The sequence below is a fragment of the Protopterus annectens genome, chromosome 4.part1 (assembly GCF_019279795.1).
Source record: "Protopterus annectens isolate FY-2018-M chromosome 4.part1, PAN1.0, whole genome shotgun sequence".
NCBI classification, from domain to species: Eukaryota; Metazoa; Chordata; order Ceratodontiformes; family Protopteridae; genus Protopterus; species Protopterus annectens.
Genome location: NC_056734.1, coordinates 245,982,616 through 246,005,789, shown reverse-complemented (window position 1 = coordinate 246,005,789; position 23,174 = coordinate 245,982,616).

Sequence of the window (23,174 nt, the reverse complement as noted above, 5' to 3'; positions counted from 1 at the left end):
AGTTACGCAACAAAAGTAGGTTTAAATATCACATGCACATATATACTGCAATGTAAACATAATACAACAGGTGACACACTCACCATCATTGATGTAAATATCACAGTACATGTGTAAAACTGATTAAAGGACAGTACTGCACAATACAATTAGAAAAGTGCACATACCTTGGAGATTGTGTGTCAGTCATATTAGGATGATACAAATGTACATCTATGTAAATCAGTGCATATGTACTACAAATGTACACACATGAACCTATATGCTAACCTGTGTATGTATGCCTTAGTATAAGCTACATTTAGTGCCATAATCAAGATATGTCAAAAAAGGGAGTCATGAGTGATAGTACACTTAGCACCACCTATGCATACTCAATAAGCGACCATTGAATGTCAACACCGTATGTTAAAGATACGTGTGCAAATGTCCTTGTCACAGTACTCAAAACAACAGTAGTGTTAAACTGTGTATTACATGGCACAATAATTGCCAGTACCTTCACAAGCGTGGTCATTTTATTGTGCGAGTGGGTTAGCCAGGCTGAACAATGTTACATAAGGTACTTAATTAAGGACACATCATGTTTTTGAACAGACAAATGCCAATAAAAATCAACACACAAATGAGTGTGTGCAACATATGCACAAGGTTAAGATGTACATATAAACATGCTTGACTGATGTAACCATGTTATGTGAAAGAATGGGAATATTGTAGTATGTGAGTTGCTGTCATCCATTCCAAGTATATACATGACTAACAGGAGTAGAACATTTGTGTCCTGCTTGCATTGCGCTAATTGTGACAGTCATATATGTCACATACAGGGCCAAAGTGTATCTAACTTAACAATATTATGCTCCACTGCATGCATAGGAGTATGCACACATACAGACTGCAGAAATAGCAACCCAAATGGTAAGGATCAATGTCTGTAGTAATGACAACATGTGAAGATCATGTAAATGATAATGATAATGCAGGTGCCATTTGTAATATGTGTTATACTGCAGCAGTAAGATCACGTCACATATGACCTGATATGTGCAGCATTCATCATGATTTATGTCAGAAAAGCATGACAGCGATATGGGGTGTGTGCACAACTGTGCCTGTGCTGTGCAAAATGGAATACTGAAAACACCATGGTAGCATACTTATATGCCTGAGGGACCACCCTGATAGGGTTGAACATCACAAAAGATCACCCTATTGATCACCTGGAAGGTGTCACGCATGGCCCTTGCCATTTCCTGAAAAATGTTTCCCATCAGTTCCCTATTCTGTATCTAGACCATGTCAGTCACTACATCCCAGATCTAGTCCTAAAAGTCTTTAGCCTGGCATGGTGAGGAATATCTTTGATGCTGATGTGAAGAACAATGATCTGTGCAGGTTCTGGTGTGTCATCATCATCATCATCACCATCATTGTCACCATCATGGTTCCTGTCCTGATTATGGGAGTCTGACTCATCTGGTAGTGGTCATACACGTCATCATTCTAGTTTTCCAATGAGTGAAGCAGTACAGGAACCACACTCTGTTATATTTCAACATAGGAACAACGTTACACATACAAAAATAGATGATAACTTACAAAAAAAGTAATGAAAAATTCTGACATTCTACACGTTTTTACTGTTATGTATATGATGTTACACTGTGGTCTGACCATATGCAATTTTAATATTTTATTTAAAGTCAGGCATACATCCAATCTATAATAAACTTAAAAAATGTTATGTAACATACATCACTGTCATATGCCAAACATGTACAAAATGAAGAACTATTATTGATAAGGCATGTGCATAAATGCATACACCCATTACAATACATAATCATTACTTATGTATATAAACAGACATAATGTGCACCATGTGACACTGTACATTTTATTGCTATAACAGTTCTGTTAAAAAACTTGCCATTAGTCATATGCATGTGTATAGTTTAACAAGCTAGAGATTGCATTAATATAATTGCATTTTTATTTAATTACTAAATTGTAAACTGCTTTTTCATACTGAGACTTGTATTTTCTCTTTGTGAGTGCTCTTTCTATTTATTTAAAGTGAGGTTTCTGTGTTCTGCTCAGGTGGCATAATCTTGATAGAGGCCTGTTGTTGTCCAGGCCTGGTAGTTTTGTTTGTTGTCTCCTGTGTTTCTGGCAGCCATTTTCTGCTGATACCCTGTCTTCATTATTATTGAGAGTAACAAGGTTTATTGACATTCTGTAGTATGAGTGTTTGGGTAATAACAGGGGCTAATAGGACTGAGTAGTAATTTGATCTTCTAACTCTTCCATCCTTACTAAAAATTCAAAAAACAAAAAACAAACTGGTGAAAAAACCACCCTTGCAGGTCCAGTGCCTTTAAACTCCTGGATTCAGATAGATGTGTGCAAAGTTCTTTATAATCCACAGGTTATGTTGTAAACAAAAACACCAATAAATGAAAAAAACAAATTGAAATTTTATTAAGCTTAAAAACAAGCTTTTCGTTGGCGCTCTGCACCAACCTCTTCAGAAAAACAAACTGTACCACACATTTGTCTCGCTATAAATACATCACTACTCCACTCAAATGCGCCCCCCTAGCGGCTCCCCTTTAAAAAGCACATAATTACAGTTTGAAATTTTTAACTAAGAAGCAGCCAAAATGTTCAACAATTTGGTATCTATTACTCATACCTGCCATCAATGCTGGTAAACCTATGATGCTCCAAATATTGAATTTTAAAGCCACCATAATTACATATAAATACAAATGATCAAATGTGTCAATAGCCACAAGAAAAATTATGATGTATTTTAAAAATAAGTATAAAAGTGGAAAGAAAATTCCCACAAGTGTTAATATAAACATTAATATAAACAATAAATAGTGAACACAGAAATGAAATAAAAAATGGTAAAACCCAAAAATATGTTCCCAGATGGCATTAAGTCACTCCAGGGGGCTTCACCTCACTAGGCTTCTCAATTTGAGAAAGCAACTGATGGAAAGCATACTGTTAAGTCCAGGTAAATGGTAAGCTTCCAACTTAAGTTGCCACATCAACTCCTTGTATTCAAGTCTTAAAGAATTGGGTCCCCCCATAAACTCTTGGTTTAGCTGATCGATGAATGTAAATGAAAATTTGTGACCTGGATTATCTAATATATGTTTGGCCAGAGCATTGTCGACCTTCCCCTTCCTGATGGCATATAAGTGCTTGTATACTTGTTCCTGTAGTTTCCTATCAGTCTTGCCAATGTAGAAACCTGGGCAGACCGAACACTGAGCTAAATATACCACCCAATTACTGGCACAATTGAATCTTCCTTGTATGAGATATTTCTTATCCCTGATGGAAAAAGCAGAACTTGCTTTAATGTATCTGCAGCACCTGCACATGTTACATTTGAACATCCCAGATCTGGGGGAGGCACCAGCAACTTTGGACTCTAGGATGTTTTTGATGTTAAGGCCCCTCCTGAAAGTAACCTTAGGGGGTGATAATAGTCCAAATGCTCCTATTGACTCGGTGGTTAATAAGCTCCAATTTTTCTTTATAATGGACACAATGTCCATTGCATCCAAGTTGAATGAAATTACAAAAGAACAATTGAAAGTATCAGACTCACCGCCCCATTAGCCTGATGAGCCTGGTCTGCAAGACCATGGAATGTATCATAATGGAACTCATAAACAAAGACATTAGCAATCTTAAAACTCTGGACCCCACACAGTTCGGGTTTGTAAAAGGCAGATCATGTCTCCTAAACCTAATAGACTTCTTTGAAGCAGTCACCAAAACCACAGATGAGGGTAAGGTGGTTCACACAGCCTATCTAGATCTTGCCAAGGCTTTTGACATCATCCCCCACTCTGGAATCATAGATAAACTCACTAAACTAGGTATAAATCCCTATGTCACAAGATGGGTTGCCAACTGGCTTACTGACAGAACCCACACTGTGAAAGTAGCAGACTCCAAATCTGACTTCAGAACAATGACAAGTGGAGTACCACAGGGTTCAGTCCTGGGTCCTCTCCTGTTTGGTATCTACTTCTCTGAAGTACAGGCTCACACAGAAGGTCTTTGGCTAACTAAGTTCACAGATGACTGCAAACTAGGAACCATAATCGAAACTCCTAATGATGTGGACATCTTACAAAAGGGCCTCACTGAGACAGATGCCTGGTGTCAAAGCCATGGCCTCAAGCTCAATGCCAAAAAGTGCACTGTCATCCCCTTTGGTAAAAACTCTGTACCCATGAACTACCACATAGGTGGTAGTCTACTTAACACTGAAAGTGTAATAAGAAACCTTGGGACACAGGTGGACAGTAGTCTCTCCTTTGATAATCACATCACCACAGTGGTCAGGAAATCCTTCTACATGGCACACCTCATCACAAAAGGTTTCTCATCCAGAAAAAAAGAGGTCATTGTTCCCCTCTACTCATCACTTATTAGACCCATTATAGAGTACAACGCCCCTTTTGGTATGTACCTCACAAGACATCTGCAACAACTGGAAAGGCCACAGAAATACCTCACAAAGAGGATTACTCAAACAGATGCCCTACACAGACCATCTCAAAAAACACCAGCTTTACTCCGTCGCATATCGCCTACTCAGAGGTGATCTCTGCCTAACATACAAAGCTATGTCAAACCCAGAACTGTTGGACATGCTCCACTTAAAGAAATCCCAATCCCTCCAAGCTACACACTCTAGGGACCTAAACCTTGTCACCACAATAAACAGAACATGCTGGAGGGACAGATTCCTGTCCCAGAGACTTCTCATACTCTGGAACAGTCTACCTATCTATGTCAAACAGAGCTCCTCATTAGCACTCTTCAAGAAAAATCTTGATGATTGGATGGGAAATAGGAAATTCACCCCTCTAATCACTTCTGTGGCTCTGCCTGACAGGGGCACAGGAAAATAATTTTCTTGCATGGCGAAAGCCAGGGTACCTTTTTGAGTAGGCTTATATAGGCCCTAAGGCCAATAGCCTAGCACCTACCTATGAACCTATGCATAATAAATATCACTGAAGTATTATGAAGGGCCAAGAAAGGAAGTCATTCACATAATAGTGATACCTTTTTAACTGTAATACACATAGCAACACTTCCTGTATCTCCACATCTATTAAATACTTCATATAACACAATCATTCTTACAGACAGACATCTGCAACATCTAATTATTGTCATGTCAGATGTGCACCAGCATAACTGTAGGTCATATGATATACATGAAACAACATCAAAATGTATTAAACAGGACATGTGCAATGTTTTCCCAAGTTACATTACAGTCTAGTACATTTGTAGTGCCACAGTAACGTTTACCAGATCTGACCCATAAGGTTTATTTGTATGTTTCATAACAAAAGATAAAAAGGGGTAATAATAATAATAATAACAAGTATAATATAATGATCATGCAACAATCTAAATTTCTTAAAATGTATATCTTGATAATAGAACTAGAAGGCCATAAATGAGTAAGCAAGCCCATCATGCATTTTCATTAAGTTACAAGGTACATTACACACTTTGGTTGTTATTTGTACCGTTCATGGTTTATCAGCATTCTGTATGCATGCAAAGCTCACATGTGAACAGCAGACAGGCATATATATATATATATATATACCAGCAATTTTGTAAGAGAAATATGCTGTGCATTATATTATATGAAGTGATACAGCACTGACATAGGGCCAAATTCCAAAAGACTTGTTACGCAAACAGCAGATCTTTTGGAATGTGACCCATAACAGACACCTTTTTTATAGGGCGACACAGTGGTGCAGGGGTTAAAGTTGTCACCTCACAGCAAGATGTTCTCCGGTTCGATTCTCGGCTGAAGTGCCTTCTGTGTGGAGTTTGCATGTTCTCCCTGCGCTTGGGTGGGTTTCCTCCCACATTCTAAAGACATGCATCTGGAGCATTTCTCCCCAAGCCTCTGCTCTGTGGAGCCTAGTCAGAATTTCCCTGTCAACAAATATAAAATCAATAAAGACAGGCCTTACACCAACATAAGTTACTTACACTAAGAGCAACACACCCCTTAGTCTTTATTCAATGTGAGTCACACACATTTATGTAGAGTTGGCAATATAACATTAAAAGTGACACTATAAATCAATATCATATGCACCTAATGTTTCAAAGTAACATATCATGAGTAAAATGTGTGATAAATACATATTAGCAATCAATGATACAGTTCAAAGATATATTCAAGTGAGATGAGTAATGCAAAATGGTTAATTGGTTGCATCATAACATGACATAATCAGGATGGGATATGATGGTTTCCGAAAAGCTTTATACAGTGACAAGCACAACAGCAGTATATAATAGCTAGAAGTTATGTGTAATGATGGAGGGATAGATTTCCTCCACTTTGGATTAAAGTGATTTCACTTATTGATTTTCATCTGAGGAACAATGTTTTTAATGTCTGAAGTATTAAGGAAAATTAAGAAAATTTGGGAGCTCTAATTTAATACATAATACCAGGCATTTGTAAATATTGTACACATATTTGTATTTACTTTATTTATAATTTATTTAATATACTACATTATTTATTTATATTGTACACCACCTGAGAAATGAGCAATGGCCACTACTTTCTATTCTTGCACTATTCGACATAGGGTACCACGGGAGTTTTGATTCAGACGTGGGTGCAATAAATTGCACCAGGGACATGGAAGAAGTTGCCAATGGCAAAGAACTGCTGCATGATAGTTTTGCTGTCCATGGCCGTTGATGGGATGTGGATGTATTCATCTGCCTTGGCAGACATTACAGTCAGGAAGTATGTGACACTGTGACTGGCAGCTCTCTGGGACACTCCTGCTACATCTCCCATATGCAGCTGAAATGTCCAGTATTCCTAGAATCAGGCACACTTTTCCCCCTTGAATACAAAATTACTTGATCTTGTTTTAGTGTCCATTATGGAATCATGCCTAGCGATGATGTGGTGATTTCTTCATTTGGCATTCTGCACCGTCTACAACTTTCTTTTTAAATCTGGCCCAAGGTGTACACACACACACACACACACACACACACACACACACACACACACACACACACACACACATGTGTGTGTATATATATATATATATATATATATATATATATATATGTGTGTGTGTGTGTGTGTGTGTGTGTGTGTATGTGTGTCTGTGTGTATATATATGTGTACATACATATCTATATATATATATATATATATATATATATATATATATATATATATATATATATATATATATATACATTATATATATATATATATATATATATATATATATATGTATGTATATATATATATATATATATATATATATATATATATATATATATATATATATATATTTATATTTCATATCCTACTGTTGGTAAAGTGAATGAATATGCAAATATGTGAGAAAGAAGATTAACCGCTATTGTAACAAATATACTTATGCCATGTGCAATGGAAAACTCTTCTGACTTTTAAAGGTTTATTTAGATTACAAGAACTTATCAGAAGATATGTGATGTAGCCCAGTATTATTAATGTTTTGTTGTTGTTTCTGCACTTATTTTATGATTTTTGGAACCATGTTTTCTTTAAGAAAAAAAAAAAGCTAAAATATGGAAATAGTAGCACAGATGACTAATAACTCAGTCCATAAATCTGCAAAATACATAAAATATATATAGCTGAGTCAATGCGATGTAGAGGCCAAAAACTGTAGAAACTAGTACGAAACATAAATAATTAAAAAAAGTTCTTTAATGTGAGTGCTTTCCAAGTATAACTACTGCTTCTTCAGACATAGCCAACAAACAGCTGATTAAAGTTTAAATAGAGGGTGCAATCAAATTCAACCAATCACATAACAATGCTCATTCTATATATGTTAAAAAACTAAAATCCTAAACCATGTTAAATACATAAACAAATAGATCTCTCTATCTGTATATACATTATAATAACGTATAAACATATGAAAAAATGTTATACAAAAATACAAAAAATAATAATAAAAACAGATAAGATTCTGGTATAAATCTGATATACAGTATATATATATATATATATATATATATATATATATATATATATATATATATATATATACATATATATTTACATACATATGAAAAAACAATATATATGAGAGCAATACATATATATATATATTAATATATATAGATATATATATATATATATATATATATATATATACATTGTTCATCTATACAAAGATCTGGATTTCAAAAAGGCTTTAAAAATATTTTTTCAATTAAACCTCAGCCTGTATCGGTCTTTAGCCTCAACATCCATCTGGCTTCATGAGCCTCAGTCAGGTTCTCTATATCATCCCCTCTGTTTTAGAAAAATGTTTACATAACCATAAATTTAAACCTTTGTGTTATGCCACATTGAGAAATATGTTTAGCTAAACCATTATTAATGGAACCTCTCGAAATGCCATAGACATGCTCTCTAATATGGTCCCTGAAACGCTGATTAGTTTTGCCCACATAAAAACAGTAAAAAAGCTGGCATACTGCTAAATATACTAAATTAATGGAATTACAATCCGCTTTAACCTTAAAAGTAAATTTCTCCCCAGTGTTTGGATACAAAACAGTACCCGATGACTCAATTGAGATATAACTTCTACAGCTGTTACATGGTGTTGTAGTAAATGATGTACTAAACGGTTCAACCTTCTTAGCATCCTGATAGCATAACATATTTTTCAGAGATTTTTAGCATAACATTTTTCAGAGATTTTTTTATTTTTAAATGAAAACCCTGGATGGTCACCAACAATGCTCCTTTTTTCATTACTACTTGTGAGTATAGGCCAATACTTCTTGACTGGCCCTGTAAATTCATTTTGTTACTGCTACATTACAATGGCATACAAATGTTATTTGGCCCACTGATACTATTAACTACATTATCATTGCCCTTTGGAAAATATGGTTTAGCTGCAGTAGTACGTAAATGACAAACTAACTAACTAAGCTAGCATTTTATGAAAGAAAAAAAAAAATAAGATGAAGAAAACCACTGATAATAGAACAGTGAGCATGCAACATCTGGCCGTAAAAATGCAACTGCACTTTCACTAATAGAATTGTGAAAGCTGATCTGCCCGAATGCTAGCATAACTCTAAATATCTTAATACTCCTGCATCAGTAATCAAAAAGGTTATCAATAGCTGTATTGACACATACTACTTCCATAAAAACCTAAATGAGTTCCTTAGAAATGGCCACTACTGTGATTAAATTAGCACTACTCTCTAACTTGGATAAACTCAAACTATTTAAACTAAGAATTATATATATATATATATATATATATATATATATATATATGTATATAAAAATCAAAAACAAATTTTACATACATATATATATATATATATATATATATACACACACACACACACACACACACACACACACACACACACACACACACACACACACACACATGGGTTCACTTTATAATCCTGAAATCCTGAAATATCGAATTTCAGAATCTCGAGAACATAAAGTTGAAACCTTAAAATCCAGAAACCCCAGAAGCAGAAATTTCAAAATCGCAACTCCTACACTAGCCATACACCACACACATACACATACACACACCTTCCCTGCACACACAAACACAGAAACCAACACTGCATACAAGCAGGGGGGCAAGCCCCCCTGCACCCCTCATGTGGGGGCTGCACCCCCACTTAAATATACTAACTCCAAGGTCACAGTACACAGACAAACACACAAAATCACCAGCATACAAGCTACATTCCCCTCACACACACACATCACAGTAACAAAACACACTGACACACACTAAAGCCCCTAACCAAAACCCTTAAACATAAATACTTACTTGAACTTCCAGCTATCCATTCACACAGCGCAACACCAGAAACGCTAATTCAACATCTCCGTACTTCGGGATTTTGAAATTCGCGCTTCTGGGGTTTCAGAGTATTGAGCTTTCGGCTTTATAATCCCGAGATTCTGAAATTTGATGTTTCAGAATTTCAGGATTATAAAGTGTTTACACACAGACACACACACTCACACACACACACACACACACACACACACACACACACACACACACACACACACACACACACACGCACACAAGCTTGCATTGAATACATAAAATATATTCCAAATTCCCACCTTAATTTACACTATTTTCATATATTTAGTTTTAACACCTTACAACATGTAAGTAGATAACATGCTAGACTTTACAGATCAGTGTTCAAGTAATATACTTTGCCAAATTTCTGTTGTGAATCTTATTGTGCCTGAAGCCTACATAGTGGATGAAAAGGGACCTGTACCAGTGCATCTTCCCAGTTGCAAATAACTTAAAAAAATAAGATATATTGCAAAGCAAAAGTAGATATGCCAATTAGTCTATGCATTTTAGAGTGCTTCTAGCATGACTAGCAGTCCTGGGGGGTAATATTTTCACCTCAGTTGGACTGCTGCTCCCATATCCAGTAAATGCATTAGTATAGAGTAAATCTTACATAAAATATGCTGGATGGCAGCTGATACAATTTCTCACAGCAGTGCCACAGTAATTGCTATCAATGCTGTGCTTATGTACTGAACAAAATCATAGCTGAAGACAGAAAGCTGTGTTGCTAACAGCAGACTGTTGGTCCATTGGTATGAGGTATATGTTTTATAATGTCTTTCTTTGGCTCCATATGGAAATGTTATGAAGTTAAGGGCTGACACATGAAAAAAGGATAAAAAATGCAGGAGAACAAATATCAAGCATCACTCTTCTCCTTTAAACTTGTTATATATACTAACTCTGAAATCACAATTCCTCAGAGAAAATACACTATTCTGAGAAAGAGACATCTTGGACTTTGTATATGCAAGTCCATTTATTTGGCCACTCAGCCTTCGTAATCCGGGACTTGCTGAAGCAGGTCCAACGCTTCAAAGGATTACCCTTTCAGCTTATGATTGATGTGCTCTTGATGTGCTAAGCTGCTGACTGCAAACAGTACAAGAAAGTTACGTTTGCAATGAAAGTGTTAACAATGGTCCATTCCAGTCCTTTCTTTGGTCCTTGCCTTATACAGTATGTTTGTTACAGCAATTATCAGTGTAATTTCATTTATTACTTCATGGATGTTGCTGAAGAATGGTTACATGTAATGACTTAAGATGCTGTATAAGAGATTTAATGGCTTCTGATCAGGACATTTGATATGACTTTAGGCTACTATTAGTATGACAGCAGAGTAGGGTGGCAATGCTTATTTAACAAAGAACATCATCTATCTATTTATTATTATTATTATTATTATTATTATTATTATTATTATTATTATTGCTATTATTAATGATATTTGATTACCAGGAACGTCCAACTGGGTAGGATCCCATTTTCAGTGGAGGCCAGGTGAGAAAAGCTCCAAAGTACTACATAGAAGAAAACGATCTTGCTGTACATGGTCTACTTTAACTCATACTGGTTTTAGACTTTAATATTCATGATATTCTCCATGAAAGATTTCATTTCAGACAAGTGTTTGATTTCAGATCAGTGGCACACTTCTTAGGCTGCCATAACACAATGTCAGATAAATATTTGCAGTAGGCATGACTGTCTATCCCAAATGAAGTTTTCTTTATAGCTGCATCATCTCATTATTCTTTTAAATGTATAAACTTAAAAAGGAGAATTCTAGCCATCATGATGAACAATCTATTAAGCAAAGATTTCAAATAAAAATACTCTTTATCAATGCATTTATAACACTAAACCCTACATAGTCCTTTAGAGTATATATGCTAGCCAATTAAAATGTATAAAGGAATAACATGATATAGTCACAGCTAATTTTAGGGCGGCCACGGTGGTGCAGTGGTTAGCATTGCCACCTCACAGCAAGAGGTTCTCCAGTTCGATCCCCGGCTGGGGTGCCTTCTGTGTGGAGTCTGCATGTCCTTCCTGTGGTCGCGTGGGTTTCCTCCGGGTGCTCCGGTTTCCTCCCACATCCCAAAGACATGCTGCAGGTGGATTGGACACTCTAAATTGGCCCTAGGTGTGCGTGTGAGTGTGCCTTCTGTGGAAGGTTGGGCACCGGGCTGGCAACTCGACACTGTAAAACTCCACTGCCAATCAATGTGCGGACAAGGTGATCCGCTGTGGCAACCCCTAACTGGGAAAAGAAGAAGAAGTCACAGCTAATTTTAAAGTTACAAAGCCTGGATTTGTAATAAGTGTAAAAAATATTAAAATAATCAAAATGCATACTGTTTTAATTTCAAAACTGGTTTAAGACTGTTCATAACTTTAAGTCCTGGTCAAACAATCAGCTCTAAAATAGTTTATCCATTTATATTATGCTAATTCTGTAATAGTTGTTAAATCACCTCCACATTTATTTGGAAATATTTTTTGAATGACTCTAAATGCAAATGTATGTTCTTTACCCATTGATTCATTGTGCTTCTGTAGTGCATTGGTCTCAACACATCTGTGCATCTCAGACAAAAGTGAACATATGTCATTGTTTGTTTATGTTTTTTACACATTTTTATAAATCCAGGCTTTGTAACTTTAAAATGCTGTGAATATATAACGTGATTCCTTTAAACATTTTAATTCACTGGAGTATATATTTTAAAGGAATATGGTGCAGCTTCAATAAAGCCTACATGGGCTGCTAAAACTATGTGGATGTTGTGGCGTGATGCATACATAATAGCGCACCATTTTGTATTCAGTAAGTGGCTATACATGCCATGTAATGCTAAGGGAATTAGCCTGAATGTGTGTACTGGCAACCCATGCAGTTACCATGACTCACATATCTGGCACAACTTTCAACTGTATAAGATATTTACTAAGTGGGATATCCCACAGTGTCATTTATTGGGGGATGTAGGTTATGCACTGGAACCATGGCTAATGATGCCCATCAAAAAATGCACACACACCAACTGAAGAATGCTATAATGAGCACATGCTCAAGCAACAAATTTCATAGAGCATGTGTTTGGGCTTCTGAAGTCATGGTCCCGATGCCTAGATACATCTGGAGGAGACCTGAATTACAATTCCTGTACATATGTCAAAATATTCACCATCTGTGCCATGCTCCACAACATTATTCTGAGAAAACAGCTTCAGCAGGAACATCAAGGGGAAGGGCCACACCTCACCACCACTGGCAAGGTTACCACAGCCACATGCAGATGAGCAGTCAGAGGGGGAACCGGCAGCCATTGTGGGTGTAGGCTGACATAGACATGCACAATACGGCTTCAAACTGGCCAACAGGCAATGCATAGCACACATGCTAACAACCTAAGGGCTAAAACCTTCATCCTACACACATACATACAGTAACACTGATGCCAGCCAACACTCACAACCTTTACTTACCCATGTAATGGCTGTGTACTGCTAACATCAGATAGAGTCAGCCATGGACTAAAACTCATACAACTGCTGAATTTTGCAAAGTACGTGTTGAACATGGAACAGAAAAATAAATGTCTAAGTATACAAATGAATGGCATATCCTTGTATACTGTTACTCGGTAATGTAAATAAGTATAAGGTGGGTGATTTATACAGCAATAACATCAAGATGTGACAGCAGTGACTAATGAGAATACATGTATCCTCTACGAAGTAATAGGTCTTATGACTAAAATGTACAGATTTTCAATGAATGTCCACATTTTGGCCTCATATGTTTGTAATGGAAAATTATTAAACAGTGAAGTTAGAAAATAATGACACACATTTTAGTTTCAGACTTTATATCCCTCAGAACAAACATAAAATACTAATGCAAAACCTGTTATTCCATCAACTGTCAAGGTTTGTAAGACCACAATGTTTAAAAAGTCTACCAGTTATTCGGACTTTTTTACACTTTTATTTATGGCTTGGTCCAGCTTTCATGGTTTAACAGTTTCGCAGGGATGTACACATATAAAATCCTGTAGGAAAGCAGTACAATTTGTAAAACAGCATCACAAAAACAGATATTTTAAGCACTAAGTCAGCTACACACCTTGAGCATCAGGCAAAAGTCATATGCATCCCTGAATCCAAAAGAGAGAAAACAAGGATATGGCACAGTTATCATCATCATTTGCACAGAGTGATGTGTGTGTGTGTGTGTGTGTGTGTGTGTGTGTGTGTGTGTGTGTGTGTGTGTGTGTGTGTGTGTGTGTGTGGTGTATTTCACATAATCAAAATCCAAAAATATCGAACACCATAAGCTTGAACTTGGAGTGTTGAAATGTAATATAATCCAAAGCTCAGAACAGCGAGAAACACACACACAACACAAGCACACCAAAAAAAGTAATCCACACACATATACACTTAAAATCCTACTTCTAACCCTACACTAAACTGCACATACACTACTATCTATCCACTTACCTTAACCCAAACCCTAACCCTAAGGTCCGTAACAATCGCACACTCACCTTACCCACTCCCTAACCCTAAGGTCCGTAACTATCGCACACTCACCTTACCCGCTCCCTAACCCTAAGGTCCCTAACTATTGCACACTCACCTTACCCGCTCCCTAACCCTAGGGTCACTATCGCACACTCACCTTACCTGCTCCCTAACTCTTAAGGCCCCTAACGATCACACACTCACCTTACCCACTCCCTAACCCTAAGGTCCCTAATTATCCCATTCCCACACTCACCTTAACCTGGTCCATTTGCGCACTTACCTTAACCCGGTCCATAACCTTCGCACCCCAGTGGAGAAAATAGCGAAGCGGCAGAAACAGCCCACCAAATTCTTTCCCTAGGAAAGAATACGATGTTCTGCAGCTTCACTATTTTCAGCGTTCGCTGTTTTGGGTTCGATATTATAACATTTGACGTTTTACTACTTCGATGTTATGATATAAACCATGTGTGTGTGTGTGTGTGTGTGTGTGTGTGTGTGTGTGTGTGTGTTGTGGGGGGCAGGGGGACTAGGCTGACACAAAAGGTAGTGAGTGTGTGTGAGTAAGTAAGAGAAACAGGCAGGCATTTGCATAAAGTATCAAATCGCCACTGAGACAGAATGAGCTTTAAGCCTCATGCCTGACCCATTTAACCATTATGTGCTTGTGTCTGTATGGGGACTCTAGGTGAAATTGGTGGTGTCTGCAAGAACACAGCAAAGAACTCTACTAGCTCTATGTCCTGATATGTTGGACAGGTGTGTACTGTGCATGCTAGAGGTGACAGTTCTGTCATCATCCCTGACCCAAAGAGCTTGCTCTGACAGGAGTTGCACTGGTATGTCCAAGCCCACAGCCAGATGCACTGCTGCTGCCTGGAAGTGACAGATGCCTGCTGGATGAACTCACCTGACAAGTATGCCCAGGACCACTACCCCATAGCCTGCCATGTCTGGGTGTGGACACCTCAACCATTAATGGAGCACTGGAAGTAGTCCCACTGTTGGAGTGTAATCGGGCATAGCAACACATAATGTAGCTGACCTATGCCCACATGGATGCCATCCCCTTGCCCGCAGATGCTCCATCACAGACACCACCCTTTCCAATGTGTCATTCATCTAATGCATTTAATCAGCAACATGGTGGATACAGTCATGCATGTCAGCCTGTGCCACATCTACCATCTTAAGCATTTCCTCAGAGGGTATATTGGAACATGCCTGTGCCTCCTTGATGGCCCTGAACATACACCAAGTGGCACAAAAGGCACACCTGGAACAGGTGGAGGATGGACAGCAGGCCTCCTCAGAGCAACATGAACAACCCTCCTGTGTGTCACTCACCCACACTTTGGCTACAGCCAGAGTCAACAGGCACTGAAGTTGCAATAACCGCATTAACCTGATCAAGTGTCTCACACTCCACCTGTCCAATATCTGAGGGCTCACTGGAATGGGTTTGTGTAAGCCTACTGGCTATGTCTGATGGAATTACAGGGGATGGTTGAATGTCAACCTCAGGGTCAGATTCAAACTATGCACCCCCCTCAACTGTGCCTGTGATTGGCCACCACCATCAGCAGAGTCTGCCAATACTCGGACATTAAGAGTACTACACTACCACTGTCAGGATCACCTGTGATAACAAGAAACACACATAGGAAAGAAATTAATAGCTACACTACTACAGTTCAATATGTACAAACTAACATTGGTGACACTATCGCAGATGGTACAGCAATATACACACAGTCCTGACACCCACCTCACACATACAGATAAATGAACATTTCTGTGAAATGTTCATCTGTGCTAAGATAACAATGTTTGGCTTACCATGTGCAGATGACTCCACACTTGCTAGGGAGGATGGTCCTGGAAGAAGTTTAGCAAAATGTAAGGATGCCATCATCACAATAACAATAACACAGGGGGAAAATATTTGGCCTTTATATGTTCATTAACAATGCATTTAACTGAAACTTGGATGACACATCCACCCCAAGCCTATGTGTAATGAACTTGAATGTGTTGTTAACTGTATTAATCTATAACTAATCCCCCACAAAAAAAAAAAAATCAAAACCAAGTTAAGTATTGCTTTCAGTATTTTACTATACAAAAAATATTTAAAATTTAACATAAGTAAGCCTACCTAGAAGCTCTTCCTGGGGCATACTTGTCCTCCCTGAAACAACAGCACCAATGTCAATCACATGCTGTTGTGCACTTTCCCCTGAGCTCTCTGGATCCCTGACAGTGGACAGGAACTCTTCATTTGGTGTCAGTCGTGGCTCTGTAGCAGGCCCTCCTCAATCACCAGCTGTCCATTGGCCACTGCAGCTGCTCTCCTCAGGGTCACTGGAATCATGTCAGTGGCTTTCTAATGATTGTGATCATATCTCTTGCCTTGTTCCCCAACAGCATTCACATCATTCACAGTCTGCTTCCAAATTTGCATTCTTCCAGACATATCCGCACATCCACTCTCAAAAAGAAAGGTACCATGTTGCTGAAGTGCTAGGACAATCACATTGTTAAAGAAAGGTACCACGTTGCTGAAGTGATAGGACAGTCACATCTTTTTTGAGGCCATTGAAGTAGGATTGGGCTGCTTGGGTGCCATAGTCCTAGGTGACATAAAACACAAAAGAAGGTTACTACAGAAAATACACCCTTGGGATTCCACCTGTGCCTTTGCTAGACAGGGGCATTGGGTGCTGACTTGTTGGAACAGGGGCTAAATTCTTGGCTAGGCTTGTAAGAGCCTCAGTGCCAATAGCCTAGTAACTTCCAATAATACTATGATCCTACACATAACTATAACATAAATAAAATGCCTGCTTATATATAAAACAATTATTAGTTTTTCAATATTACCCACTGGAGAAAGAAAAAACTTTCAAGTTTTTCTAATATAAAAAAGGATATGTGGTTGCAACATATCACAATCACAAACAAACACAGGTTTGATGCAAAACAAGGAGTAGCGATAGCAAAGCAAACCTCTGTAAACCCATTTTGGTTATGGTGAAACAGAGATGGAACTTGGCTCCCTGACCCCCAAAAAACAGATAAATGACATCTCTGTACTAAACAAAGGAAGAAAACATCAGTGAATTGTTAGAAGTATTATCAAACAAACTGTCCCCAAAACATGTGTACACATTTACCACATCAGATTTATTTTTATGCAATTGCCAGTCACCTCTACCTGTGGCCAGCACTCCCCTAGTGGTGTCTATGGGCCATCCTAAAAGGCTAACATCCCTGTATCATTGACAACATTGGACATTTACATTTCACTGAAGTAAAAATAGAAGAATGAAACAGTTCTAACATTAGCGATTGTAATAAAAGTTAAATAAAGCTTTGAATCTGAGAAAGTAAAATGCCCAGACAAAATGCAAAATGCATATGCCATCAGTAAACTTCTATGAAGTGCATACAGAGTGCATACAGATAAAAGTAGCATTTGATACACACATATATATATATATATATATATATATATATATATATATATATATATATATATATATATATATCCTAGTGGCATGTGAACACATCCATAATATAAATGAAAAATGCAATCATGCCTTATCAAGATTAAAAATCTTCTGTGCAAAAAAATTCCAAAGTAATAACAGTCTTATTCTCTGTTATCCACATAAACAAGTCAACTCACCTTCAGGTTCCCTAGCTACACAGTTCCCTTTTTATAACATAGATTCAGGCATGTGAGCATGGTGAAGATGTAAATTAGGTGTGAATCATTAGAATTGCTGACTCCCAAATTCTCGGCTCCATGTATCACATGGAAACATAATGCAGGCACTCCTTCAGTGTTTGTTGCTAATGGATCACAACTGTGAATGATTACTGGCAAGCAGTGCCTAGAAATTAAATGGATTTTTATGCTTGCTTTAAAAAGAGTGGGCTAAATGTAAAATTTCCATTAAAACCAGCCCTTAGATCTATTGGGCTGAGAAGAAGATTGGTTGTCCTTAATTGATTTTATTATTTAAGCAGTGAGTTTTTAATTGCATTGTTAGATCTGATGAATTCATCTCTGTTTGTTTTGTTATTTTATTAAAATATTTTAAGTGTTTTTTCTTCCATACTGACTTTTTGTGTTTTTTATTTATATATTTTATAGTGGTGTTCATTTTATAGATTTCTTTTCTACTTTTTTAAATGCCAATATTTGCATGACTTTCCAAACATGGGGAATGGATAAATACAATAAATGCCATGTAATGCACTTCTTTAATAAGCAATTCATCAACTAAACCTGTGAATCACATATCTGTGGAGCATATCTGCTAAACACGTTGATCCACACAGCATATACTATGTGTAGATCATGGTTCAAATCCCACCTTTGCCATTTAAGGATGAAACCTAATAAACACTGCTCACAAGGCTAAAAACAAGTTTAGCTCTTCTTGTCTCATTTGTGTGATAGTAAGCATCACACAGATCTGGACTAATGGCCCACTCAAGTAGCAGACAGAACACCTGGAGGCAGGAAGCAAACATTCTCAGATTTAGAAAGGATACACCATTGCATCTTTTGCTTTCCATCGTGCAACTTATTTTATCTCTGTTGAAGGTCTTTTAGCAATCTTCCCCAACACCTGCAGGTCTACACCTGCAGAGAGGAAGCAGATAGTAGACAATTACAAAATGTATACATTCTATCAAGTATGTTGGGCACCACACAAACATGCTAAGCAGCATTACGTGGCAGTTACCACACAGAAGTAAATAATGCATAGGAAAATATGCAACTGTCATTTATCTATTCCTCTGTCAGCTGCAATACAGATGGTCCTAGGTTCTAATACATGAAATTTCAAATATTTTTACAGTTGTTCCATTTTACTTTATATTAAATATCACATTAAAAATATATTTTTATTTAACGTTTGTTTACCAGGGAAGTCTGGCTGGGCTAGTTGCCCTTTTTCAAAGGAGGCCATGGGAGAAAAGCTGCACATAAAACACTACATACATACAACTACACAATATAACAGCACAAAATTACACAGTATAATACCATAACATTATACAGATCATGATAAAGCTGCACATACAAATGCACAGTGCAACAGCACAAAAATTTTACAGATCATGATAAAGCAATCTATACAGTGGAATACTATACAATGATATCTGTCAAGTAACATGCAATAATTTTGCTAAAAATGTATATACATTAGAATAGAAGTTAGGAAGAAAGAGTTTGAGGGTGGTCTGAAGTGAGGACATGACAAGTAGATTCAGCCAGGTGAGGAGCAAGAGCATAACTTGCTGCTACTCAGATGGATCTTTAGCAGGTTTTTGAACTGCTCTGAGTTGTTGGTGTTTAGGATATTCTGAGGGATGGAGTTCCATACTTCAGATATGTGATTTGAGTAAAGAGACTCTCCAAAGATGTTGGTAGATTTTGCAACTTTTAACAGTAGTTTTTTTGAGGATTTTTAGGGTCATATTGTTGAGGTGGATTTGCATTAGGTTGAGTATGGCAGGACATTTGTCAGGTTGGTATACTATAGAGTGGGTTAGGGTTAGTTGGTTTAAGGATAACAGGTTAGGTAGTTCTAGCCATTTGAGTTGTTTTAGAGTGAGGCATTGATGGGTTCTATGGGGTAGGTTGGCAGCAAATCTCGCTGTCTCGTGGGAGCATGTTTCAAGTTTGCTCAGGTCAGCTTTCTTAGGTTAATTAGTATAGAGGAGGCATACAATAGGGTAGATAGTTGGTGGGTCCTGGTGGTTGCTTGTCTGGAGGAGTTGGTTGCATAAGCCTTAATCCTGTAAAGAGAACCTAATTTAATGTGGGTCTTTTTAATTGCAAGTGATATGTGTTGGTGTCATGTGGCAGCTTGCTTTCAGAGATCGGTTCAATTTTTGTGTGGTTTGATGAGGTAATTTTAAAGACCTGGTTGAGGTTGTTTGTTAAAGGTGGTGCATTGTTTGTTTTGTATTCTGAGGAAGGTGAAGTAATGGCTTTACCGAAAGCACTAAATTAAACTTGTGGTTTATGTCTACACATATCTAGAAATATCAGGGGGAGATCATTTGGCTGCCATTTTTAGTTGGTTTACAGTATTAGTGAAGTGTAACAGGGCAGTGATGATACTGCGGCCCAGCCAAAATCCATGCTGGGAGTTGGCAATGAGCGTCTTTGTTAATAGATGGTCCATTAGCTGGGAGTGGATGCATTTTTCGTAAATTTTTGAAAGAGGAGATAGTATGGATATTGGTCTATAGTTGGTAAGTTCTAATGAAGAGCGGCCTTTGTGTGGAGGAATTATGCAAGAGATTTTTGAAATTTTAGGTATATACTGTTCTGAGATGGATCTATTGATCAGAACTGATATTGGATAACAAATGACATCAGCTGATAGGTTGAGGTATTCATTTGGTAGTTTGCTGGTGGCAAGAGCTGTAGGCTTTAGCTGCATAATAATTTATTTATTTTGCCTTCTTCTTGGATGGGTTATAGGAAGAGTGAGGTAGGGGTGTCTTTGGTTACAGGTTGATCAATTTGTAGGGAACTGTTTTTGTATTGTATGAGTGAGAATATAGAGCTTATAAAAAAGGAGTTAAACTGGGATGCTATACTCTCTTCTCAGATATGGGTATTTGGAGATTGGGTGGAAATATGACCTGCTGTATAAGTTGTTTGATAGTACCCCATAATTTTTGTGGGCTGTTTTGATGATTGTACTGTTTTTTTTTTATTTGTTTTTTGCAAATATTTCTCAAGTGATGGTAGCTATCAAGGGAGGCTTTGGTTTTGTTGTACTGGTGTTGGTACAAGTGGCTGTCTCTTTGTTTTGATAGTTGTCTGGTTTCCTTTGTCAGCCATGGACAGTAATTTGTTTTAGTTCTAATGTGTCTAGTGGGGGGCTGTTATTATAAATAAGTATGTATAGGAGTGGAGCTCATATGAATTATTTGTATTCATATGCATGAATGAGAGTAAACTGACTACTATGTTTCTGTAATTATAATTGTGCTATTTGGCCTTGGGTGGCCTTCAGACTTCAATAAGACTCATACACACATGAATGTACAAACCAGGCTCTTACAGGTTATACACATACATGGTTAACCCCTCAATCTGTCATGTGTATTTATATATAATTCATTAGTATGTCTGAGAAGCACTTCTTCTGTGGCAAGGATGGAAAATCATTGTTATGGAAGAAATTGTTTTGTCTCTTATGCATAAGTTTGAATCACACATTGTAAAAATCAGTTTTGTCAGTGTATAAAGCCAAACCAAAAATGTGTTAGGTCATTACATTTATGCCCCCAGTACATGTCTGCAAAGTTACATCAACTAACAGTTCCAGCAGCAAACAACCCTCAAACTAATGCCAACTATCATATAAATCATCCGATTTCAAAAGCTGCTTTCCTCTGTGTTTGGCACTGTTCGTCTCTGACTAACATTGTACAAACATGGTTGGCATTATTGTTTGGGTTTGTGCACTACCAGTAATTGTGATAACAGGCATTGACAGGAAATCATTCTTAGCTATTACTGTTCTCCTTGGTTGGACATGTCTGATGATAGAAGGGAAATTGCCTAATTTAGGATGCAGATGTGGGGTGCTGAGGAGTCCAGAATGTTCATTGTTCTCCTTGTAAAGTGCCACAACCAAAAGGCTTTTGCAGGGGGACTATACCAGCTCCCAGTACAAGTCTGAAGCTTGGAACAGTCTGGCCAAAACTGTCTCCAGTGTAACTGGCATTCCATGCACTGGTGAATAGTGTAGGCACAAGGGGGATACACTGAACTCAACCAGTGGCTGGATGAGGTCTGGACTGGTAACATCCCACAGGTGTGTAAATATATTGATAAAGAGAATTTATAGTAGATAGGAAACTGCACATAGGCAAGAATATGGTATGCATAATGTTCTTTTCTTGCTCTCTTCTCTTTATTCCACAGCCAGTGCAGAGATTACAGGGAATGGTGAGGCCCATGCTGAGCATCTAGACAGAATGATTGAAGCAAGGGGTATGTATGCAGCAAAATTAAAGTATTGTTTAAGTTTTAAATTTATTTATTTTCTATACCATTGTAGTAAAATAAGCATGCATATCCTAACTGTAAAAACAAGCATGCATGCTTCAGTCTGTAGCCCAAGCCAACTGTAGGAGTCAAGTCTAAGACTGTAGTCAGATGTTGTGTGTTCAAATACCACAAGTAGCAAATATAAAACAATAAAATCCTTTACAAATATTACATAAATTAATTTCTATAAAAGTGGCATAGCTGCCCTTATGTTAACTTAATCTGTATAACTGGACCAATCATATGTGCAATATATGCACATTGCAAGGGTTACTTTGAGAAATTCTTAATTATAATTTGTTTTTTTTAAAACGTATACTTAAATGTAAAAGTTCAGATAAAATACTTTATTATTGTGATAATGCATTATATAACACATATGATGGTACTAATTTTCTCTCTTTTTTTCTCTCACCTGAGCCTTTATCTCTTGTTTTCTTTCTATGTGTCATCAAAACATTTCTATGTCATCCATTTCTGACAAGTCACAAAATACTTTACAGCACAGGAAGGTAGGCCAATCCCAGTGGCTCAGCCTA